Genomic DNA, 9,944 nt, shown 5'->3' with positions numbered 1-9,944 from the left:
CTAAGCCACAGGCGAAGGCTCGGCCACGGCGAGCCGCTGAGTGCGCAGCGACGGCGGCGGCTCGGGCGGCGACGGGCGACGGCTCGCGCGGCGACGAGCGAGCGAGCGAGGAGGCTCGGCCAGAACAGGGGAACTCGGCGCGACGGCATTGGGTGGTCAGGCTGGGCGGCGACGGCGTCGGGCGGCTGGCGGGCGGGCGGTGGGCGGCGACGGCTACAAGCTCCGGCGAGGCGCGCGCGCGAGCCGGGTGGCGGCGAGCTCGGCCGGGCAAGCGGCGAGCACGCGGGCGGAGCGTCGACACTCGCGGCTGCGAGCTGCCGGGCGCGCAGGCGACGACGACGACGGCGGGCTGGCGGTTTGGCGATGGGGACAACGCACGACGGCTTGGCAGAGTCGGGTCGCGGCGGACACTGCGGCGAGCAAACTGCTACTTGCTCACGGAGGGGAGGGGGAAGGCAGTCGGCAGAGGGGGGCACGGCGGCGGACGGGCGGCGCAGCTGGGCGGAGGCGGACGGTCGGATAGCGACGCGACGACCGGACGAACGGCGGCACAAGGTGGACGGCGAACGGCAGATGGCAACAAGCAGTAGCTCGTCAGCGCCTTCGAGCTGGGGCAGCGACTAGACGAGCGGAGGCGGCGACGCACGGCGATGGCGGCTGGTCCAGGCGGAGGGCTGCACTCGCGTGCAGCTCGGGCGGACCGGCGACGGGCGGTCGCGTGGCTCGGTTGGGGTGGAGTTGAGATGGTGGCGGCTTGTTGGCGAGAAGGCGGCGTGCTGCGGCGGGTCGAACGGCGTGCGAAAATATGGATAATGACACAAATGATCCTTGAACTTTGCTTCAATATGCAATGTGGTCCATTAATTTTAGTTTAATGTGTAATGTGGTCCCTGGATTTTTTATACATGTTCAATTTAATCCCTAAATTATATGAAAATATTCAATGCTGTCATTCCATTAATTCAAGTTCATAAATAATATTGAACATTTTTCATATAGTTCAGGGACTAAATTGAACATGTACCAAAAGTTCATAGACCACATTACACATTTAACAAATTAAAAGTTTATGGACCAAATTGCACATTCGATCAAAGTTTATGAATTATTTGTGTCATTTTCCCGCGAAAATATTAACATATAGAGATATGGCATCATAGGCCTAGCCACTCGAGCTAGACACAGGCGGGCTTCCGCCCTCTCCTCCTAAATATATGCTCAAACAAATTTATGAAAGGGTTGTCATGTGTCGCAAGTTCTTCGTGAGTGTCTTGATCCGGACTTATCCAAAGCGCATTGTCCATTGTCGCTTGGGTCGAGCGCGCGTCTACGGAGCCTAGGGTTATCTTAGACTTTTTGTAATTTTCTTATTTTTCATATACTTAAATGGCACCATTTCAAGCACTTGTAATGTATTCTCGTGTTCAAATAAATGATGTCTGTAAAGCATTTTTTAGGGGTTCGACTACTCAACTCTCCAATTCTGATAGTCCCTTAATGTATGCGAACTTACAGATTAATGGCACAATCACATGGGCTATGGTTAATTCAGGTGCAACCCACAACTTTGTGGATGCAATTTCTATATGGTGTTATCTCAAACATTTGTAATGTCTAGTCGTGCTAGTATGGATGATATCTGTAAAGCTTTTTAGGGGTTTAACTAGTCAAATTCTCCTATGCAAATAGTCCTTTAATGTGAATTATATAAATCATTGATTGATACAATTGAGTGGCATATTTTCTTACTGACTCGTCTTAGTTCATTGCTTTCTTACGAATGATCCTGCCAACTGTATGTGTGCCTTAGCATCGGAACATCTTGCGCTTGATTTTGCTGGTGTGCTACTCATGACCGAAGGAATAGTACATGCGGAACAGTCCTTTATATTGGCCAATGGCCCAAATCATAACATAATGCTCTGTTATAGCCAATTGAGTCCTGACCTTTTAAAAGGGTTGTAATGAAATCCTAATCCCACCTTTGACGATGATTTGGTTGCCTGAAAATGCCATATCCAAATTTTATCTTCACAAATTCAACTGTGATTGATAACAGTCCAAGAATGATATGTATCTGAATTTGGTTGATTATTGAATGGTGATGAGGACATTTAAAATCGACCTAGAACTAAGGCTTCCTTTGTTTCGTAGAAAATGTGACAATTCTGGAAACGTTTTTCGAGAAATCATTTTTTTGGAAAATAATAATATTTTTTAGTGTTTGGCTAAAATCTGCAAATGAATTGGAAAATATTTTCTGTCGTTTGGTAAAGAAAATCTCATTTGATTTCTTAAATAGACATACACTATTCGGGTACTAGTGACTTATGCATGAGTGGTCAAGGTATTCGACATGAGCACTAGGGTCTCAAGCCCAGATCCCCAACTCCCCGGTACAAGCACGGCACAGGTCTTAGGTCCACTGGAACTGAGCTTGAGAATGCGGTGCTTTTGCTCGACTTCCTAGCGCCTTGGCCCGAGTCTACAGAGGCCGGGCCTCTAAGCGTCGAGGACCCGACCCCGTTGCCAAAGGCCCAGGAATAAGAGTTGGAGTGTGCCCAAGCATAGAGTTTCTGGTCCAAGCACTGATACCTAGTTATATTTTAGAAAATGATTTCTGATTTTTTAAAGAGGAAATCGTTTTCCTAAATTTAAACTTTGGTAGAAAAACCTCTTCTGTTGACTAGGAAAACATTTTCTGTTGACTGATTTTCTTAAGTGATCCAAACACCAGAAAATGAGGAAAATGTTTTCCGCAAAACAAAAGGAGCCTAAAACTACAATTGTATGATTCCATTTGCCTTTCAAACAAAATTGGCATAATCAAGATTAGAATGCTTCAATGATTAGAAGGACCACTCAAGCAAAAAGGGTTATTATCACAAAAAATTCAAAACTAGTATATATGTGCCACATTTACTCCAAATTAAATCGTATCATAAAAAATCTCAAACCGGTATATTAGTGCCACATTTACCCAAAACTATTTTTCACATCGCAAAAAATCTTTAACTGATACATCTATGTTTCATTTACCCCAAACTAATTGTCATGTCATAAAAACCCTCAAATTAATACTTGTGACAAATCTATTAAATTTATAGCAAAGTTGGCTATTTTAGTGGATTTCCGAAACGTGATGGAGCTCTTAAGGAAAAATTAGCCGATTTTAACAATTTCCCAAATTCGGATTCATTCTCTTCAAATCTGTCTTCCCAAACAACGTTGGTTAGAAGACCCATTTATATTGAATTTCCACGTTGGATCTGATGAAACTAGCAAATATCAGCTAGAGAAGGGTGAATAGGTGATTTGAATGCTAATTGATCAATTTTAATGCGGAAGTAATTGATCTCAGGTAATGTCTGAACAATGTTCAGATTTTAATCAGACTTTGAATGGCAAACAAATAAATGCGCAAAAAAAGGAGTTTTAGGGAAGAGAAAATATGCACACAGATGTATAGTGGTTCGGCTTAGATCAAGCTTACGTCCACTCTCCCACGCTGACAGTTTACGGGCTGGATTTCACTATATGATCGATCAAAAAATTACAAGTTCTGAGTGATATTCAGATGGATCACTCTATCTCTCTTACAACAAGTCTCTCAAGATCACAGATTTTAGTTCAGGAAAGATAAGTAAAAACTGGTCAGAGTTTGCTCAGACTTTAGAATAGATGATTCTGGATTTCGTCTCTCTTCTTCTGCTCTTCAACAATTTGTTTCCTTTTATACTCCTCCACTTCCAAACTAACTGTTGGACAGACTTCAGAGGATCATCTTCCAATCTTCTCCTTGGACAGATTTGTATAAGAAAGATTGAGTAGCCGTTAAGTGACAAAGTATAAATCTCGCTGATTCTGATTACTCAGACAATCGGAACTTGGTTTTCATAAGCAAAGCTTCTCCATTTGAAAATAAACTTGTCGTGGAATTGACTGTCAATCAATTAAGGATATCCCGCAATATTAATGTTCCTTGCAAAATAGCCTTTTAAAATCAAATCAATCAAGACTTTCCACTTGTGAAACCCAAGCCAGATTATTGATTGTTGCGTTCATTCTGAGTTAGCGATAAAATCTGGATAAGGTTTGATTCTTGACTCCCCTTCAAAATTTAAGTCAATGTGGGTTGTCCTTTCGTTTCCAATCATAGACTAAAATTCTTCAACTGCTGTATACAAAGTCTAAACTTTGTTTGTTACTATGTAGACCTTAGACTTTTCCTTCTGATCATTGTAAAGTCGGGACATCCAGAAAGTGACTTCCTGAACTTAGAAAAATTTCAAAAGTATTTGTTAGACTTACGATAACTCTTGGACAGTTTTATCAACTTCAAAATTTATAAGGAGGTTTTCTCAACAGGATCCACATCAGATTTCGATCATGTGATTTGCTTGCCGCGTGTATTTCCACATTAGTAACATAATAGGGATATTGAATGGTAGCTAACAGAGCGTAGATTTGTCACATGTGTACTAGTTTAGAAATTTTTTGTAACAAAAAAATTAGTTTTGAGTAAATGTGAAACGAGCGTACCAGTTTGAGATTTTTGGTAATATTAACCCTTGAAAAGTGAGGTATGTTATGTTAGAATATATATTAAATTGGCCTTCATTGAAAAGTTTAAGTTTTTTAGGTTTGACATTTTAGCATGGCATTGTAATCACATTCTGCCTCAGTTTATTTCGCTTCTGCATCCACCTCGCAAATTCCACGTGCTATTCTTAATCCGGCTTGCATATGAGAGAAGGTATTGAAATATCCTATGTCATTTGACTATAAGGTTTATATACTCTTTATATACATGTGATTTTCTCCAGTTATGAATTTAAGCAAAATTTCACATGATATCAGAGTAAGAGATCATGAATCAAATCTTTCAAAGCTCCTCATTTGTCTTACCTCCCCATTATATATTTCCACGCCCTAGTACTTGGTCAAGGTTTTGGAAAAGGACATACAATTGTCATAACTTTCATATAACGTTTGTTTAAGCGCCATAACTTTTTTTATTGCATACTTGAATGTCATAACTTTCGTATGAATCTGAGCGTCATAACTTTTTTAAAATGTTCACCACAAGTGCTGCACCACGTTGAATTTTCAACACTTGGGTGAACTTTTTTTTAAAGTTATAGCACTCAAATAATCGATTGAAAGTTATGACATTCAAGTGAACGTTTTTTAGAAGTCATGGCACTCAAGTGATAGAAAAAAAAGTTATGCCACTCAAGTGAGTACCATGCAAAGTTACGATTGAATTTTCTAATATTTTTGTCCTACATGCAAAAGTTCTTGTGTTTTTCGGGGATTTGGCCATAAAAAATAAGACGAGAAAAGCGTGCTTGAGATGGTTCAATCACGTTAAAAGAAGACCTTCACAAACCATTAGGCTCTTAGCCCAGTAAGGCTTTCACTTGGGATCCAAATACTCAGCTCTCCTTGCCCTCGAACGAATTGATACGTGTGAGGAGGTGTTGCTTCAATCGCACATTTGGATGCTTGTTTGAATTCTCCCTCGGGTACTTAGTTGGACTTATGTAGTGCCGAGGTAAGGGCCTTCCTGGCGCTTCGAGAGGGTTTACTCGTCGCAATCGACACAAACAGGACGGCACAGATTTCCCTCACGATCATAAGAAAACATGGGAGGAGACAATAGGCTCTCGCTTCGGAAAATAGCGAAGGCTATTACGCCCTCAAAGTTAACAAATGACTTGACGTAGAATAATGCCACCACTCATTTCCCTTCCATCTCAGGTAGGTTAACCCCAATCCATGAAATACCTCACTAATTTCATGGACTTAGTAAGACGTGAGCTAGAGCTCAAATCACTTACCACAAGTGGATCTAGAATTTTTTTTAGTAAGGCAAACATGATCCTCGGGAAAAGTGTCAGAAAAGTTCTAAACCTATTGCATTTGTGCCAATTTAGTCCTAAACCTTTTCACGTCGTGTCAATTTAGTTCTTCCAGTTAATTTTAGTCGGATATTGTTGACATGGAAGCCGGCCGGCCTATGTGGTATGACCGGCTCTAACGTAGATACTTTTTAATAATATTTTAATATTTTTTTGATTTATTTTTATTTTTTATTTTTCTTTTCTTTTCTTTTCTTTTCTTTTCTTTTCCTTTCTTCTTCCTCCAGTCGTCAACCTCACTGGCCATGGGCAAGGCCCGATCTTGCCAGAGGCGCGAGGTCAAAGGCCGCAACCTCGCGGCCTCTATCAAGGGCTCGAGCCTCTAGCTGCCGGGCAAGGCTCCACCTTGGTGGATCTGGCGAGGTCGAGCCTCGCCCAGCCATGGCGAGCCTTGTCGGCCACCTCGACCTCATCGGCCCTTGCCTTTGGCCAATCGCTGGCTCTGGCGACCAGTTGGAGGAAGATGAAAGGAAAGGGAAACAAATAAAAGAAAAGAAAGGAAAAAGAAAAAGAAATCGAAAAAAAATTAAAAAATCGAAAAAAATATTAAAATATTATTTAAAATTGTTAACATCAATGTCGGCAGTGCCACGCAGGCTGGCCGATGTTCATGTCAGTAATATCTACTCAAAATTAGCCGAAAGGACTGAATTGGCACTATATCAAAAAGTTTACGACTAAATTGCTACCAAAAATATATTTAGGATTAAATTGAAACAAATGCAATATGTTTAAAACTTTTATGACACTTTTCCCCATGATCCTTAATTGCCAAGAAATCACTTATCTTATATATGTCTTACAAATAAAAGCAACGTTCTTACGCCTAAAACGTCCGATAAAAATTAATATTTTGTTAATCCATAACGATTATGTTCTAGGATTGGTTATTAACTTTTATCGGTCCATTTCAAGGTCGATATAGCTTAACATTACTTGAAATACTAAAAGACCTTTCAAACTAGAACTTTTATCACAACTTCGAGAGAAGCAAGTGGGGATAAGAGCCCTGGCTACTCAAAACATAAATCCGTCCTTATTGATGATCCGAACAACGGGGAAATCGAATTTATATTGCGCGCTTAAAACAGTAAACAAATTTGTCCGTCAATCACTAAGCAACTCCATCGATTTGTCAATGAATAATATCACTAACCCTAGCTTGATAATTCATGTATTCACCTATTCAAGAACATTTTATGTTCGGGCCTGGTCGGACTAGCCCAACGGGCAACAAGCTTTGCTCATCCTCGCCCGAAAGATCTTCAAGCCTCTCGAGCCCTTCGAGTCAATCAATTCCAATATACTCTATTCTTTCATCTTTTGATTATTAAGGTTTTGGTTTTTAAATACGTGGTAATATAGACGGGGAAATTATATTTTACCAACCAATATAACATTTCTCCACAGCCCTTTTGAAAAATTCTATTTTGATATGATTGATTTGCCCTTAAAGCTCATCCACAATTACTTTCCATAAAGATTCCTAATAATTATAAAGACAAAAGTCGCCCTGCTGCCCAATTGTGCATGTTATCCAAAGAGTATAGACCTATTTTTGTTTGTCGAATCCATGACAAAAAACCTTAGCAACTTTCCTTTTTCATCATAAAGTGTCTTCTTTTCTTAACTTAATTGTCACTTTTGCTTAATTTGTGTGTTTTTTTGCACTCAATCATGTGATAGTATGAGGCAACCACGAAGTGATCAAGGCACATAGCTTGCCGCAAATAAAGCAATAGATTTTGATATTTACTGGAATAATTTATGTTTAAATTAGAGTCAAATGACTAATGCCTATCTTTTCCTTAGTACAATAAACTTTCCTTAATTTTGGCTATAACAATCGAATTTGCTAATTGAGAAAAAGTTAGAAATGTGTATCTTACTAGAGTGAAATTGCAAATAAAGCAAAAACTTATCTTATTCCCAAATCATTTATTTATAATTTTATGTATGACTTACTCGATTAAGTGACAAGATTGTACTTAATAAATTTTGTTCTTATCAATTGCTAAAATGCATTACTTTTAATATAACCATTCAAATGACTTATTGTCGCGACCTACCCGCCGTCCCAAAGATCGGGGTTTAGGCCAAGAGGTATTTATCGATGGATGTGAACAACGATTGATTCATTTGAAAGATAAACCAAATGGTTCATTAATCCAAAGACCGAGGCACTCCCAAGCCTCACACCTTGCGCGACGAGAATTTTTTTTTTATTTACGCATTTGATTGGAGTCGCCACCAGCCATGATCAAGGGTCGGCTAGAAACCCTGATCGAGACGCGAGAGTGTCGTCTCGATACGCGCGAAAACCAAATATTCTAAAATTCGAGGACTTGATTACACTAGCGATTTAACTAGTGCCCTTTCGGTACCTAAACTTGAATTTCCGCAAACTAACGTACCGGGCAGCCTAATCGAAAAAACTAAGATTCCACCTAATCGTTCTAAAAATAGAAAATAACAATCAATGTATTAAAAGTGCGCAACCAGATAATCAAGAAGAAAATAAACAATCAGCAACCTAGCATCGTCTCTAAAAAAAAAGACAATCAAAAGCCCTAAAGTAAAGCCCTAATGGTTTATCCGATTTTTTAGAATTTTTTTTCAGAGGGTTTTTCTCATTTTTTTTTTTTAGTTTTTAACCTAAAATCTAGTGAACCCAAAACTGATTTCTGAACATTTCCTAATTTTCTGATGTTTTTTGGAATTTTCCCGAATTTTTTTCAATTTTTTTGGAATTTTCTGAATTTTTTAATGTTTTTTTAATGTTTTTTCAGATTTTTAATAATTTTTTTGGATTTTTAAACATTTTCGAATTTTTTGGAATTTTTAATATTTTTTGAATTTTTAAATATTTTTTTTAATGTTTTTATTAATAAAATAAGGATTTGGACCGGATCCTGACCCGATCCGCCCGACCTCTGACCCGGCATTCCGACCCGCCCGGAACCCATTTTTTCCATTTCCTTTTCTTTTCTCTTTTTTCTTTTTCTTTTTCTTTTGTTTCTTTTTCTATTATTTTTTTTCTCTTTTGTCTTTTCTGGTCTCTTTTCCCACGAGCATTTCTGGTGTTCTTCTTCCAGAACGCTTTCTTGTTCTTCACCGAGAGATCACCGCGAACGTCCCCTTCTTAGTGAATCGCCGGCGACCCAAACTCCGAACCGAAATCGGCTCCTTCGACTGCCGTCGATGACGAATCTGCTCGGACCGAAATCGCAACCCCACCATCACCGAACCAAAGTCCCTAAACCAGCACCATCGGCCACTAAATCGCTAACATTGGTGACACACTTTCGTTTCCTGACCATCAAACTTTCGACCTCAGCAACAGAAGCTAGGTATGGACAAACAGGCATGAATACACGTAAAATAGAGATAGAGGGCTAACGGTTGCCGCGGGCATCACCCGGCAAGGGGAATAGAGCTTCCGGCGAGGGAATGTGTACGCGCGGCCGACTCGGACGATGTGCGAATCACGAAAAAACCACATGAAAGACAGAGAAAACTTGAAGTCAGTGACAATATTGGAGCAAACCATGCGTATAGCGAAGTTTTAGAGTGCCGGTTTTGCAAAAACAGATTCGGAGTTTCATTTCGACATTTTGCCGAACAGGTGGTAGGCGGGTCGGGGAATGGAGCTACAGGACTGATTTTAACGAGATTCATGGCCTTCTTAACGTACGACGTTTAAAAAGACTAGTTTGAGTGCGAAGCAAATGTAAGCCTCCATTGACGGGGCCGGGCGGCCACCGAATAAGTTCAGTGTGCCCGGCACCCGAGAGGCAGGGGGGAGGGAGGCAGCAAAATTAGACCGGGGCCTACCTGGTTCGGGGCTGACCGTGATGAAGCGCGGCGGCTTGAGGCTCGACAGGAGCCGGCGGCAACTAAGACGGACAACCGGTCAAAGAGGAAAAATCTTTCTTTTATGGTTCTCTCGGTCGAGCGTTTTTTTCCCCCTTTCTCGTTCGGATCCTCGTCTTCAGGAATGTCAGGATCTAGGAGTGATAA

This window comes from Syzygium oleosum, unplaced genomic scaffold (genome assembly GCF_021117445.2).
Source record: "Syzygium oleosum isolate NSW1041296 unplaced genomic scaffold, Sole_v2.1 Sole_v2.01, whole genome shotgun sequence".
NCBI classification, from domain to species: domain Eukaryota; kingdom Viridiplantae; phylum Streptophyta; class Magnoliopsida; order Myrtales; family Myrtaceae; genus Syzygium; species Syzygium oleosum.
The sequence above is the reverse complement of the archived record's forward strand: the minus strand, read 5'-3'. Positions refer to the sequence as shown.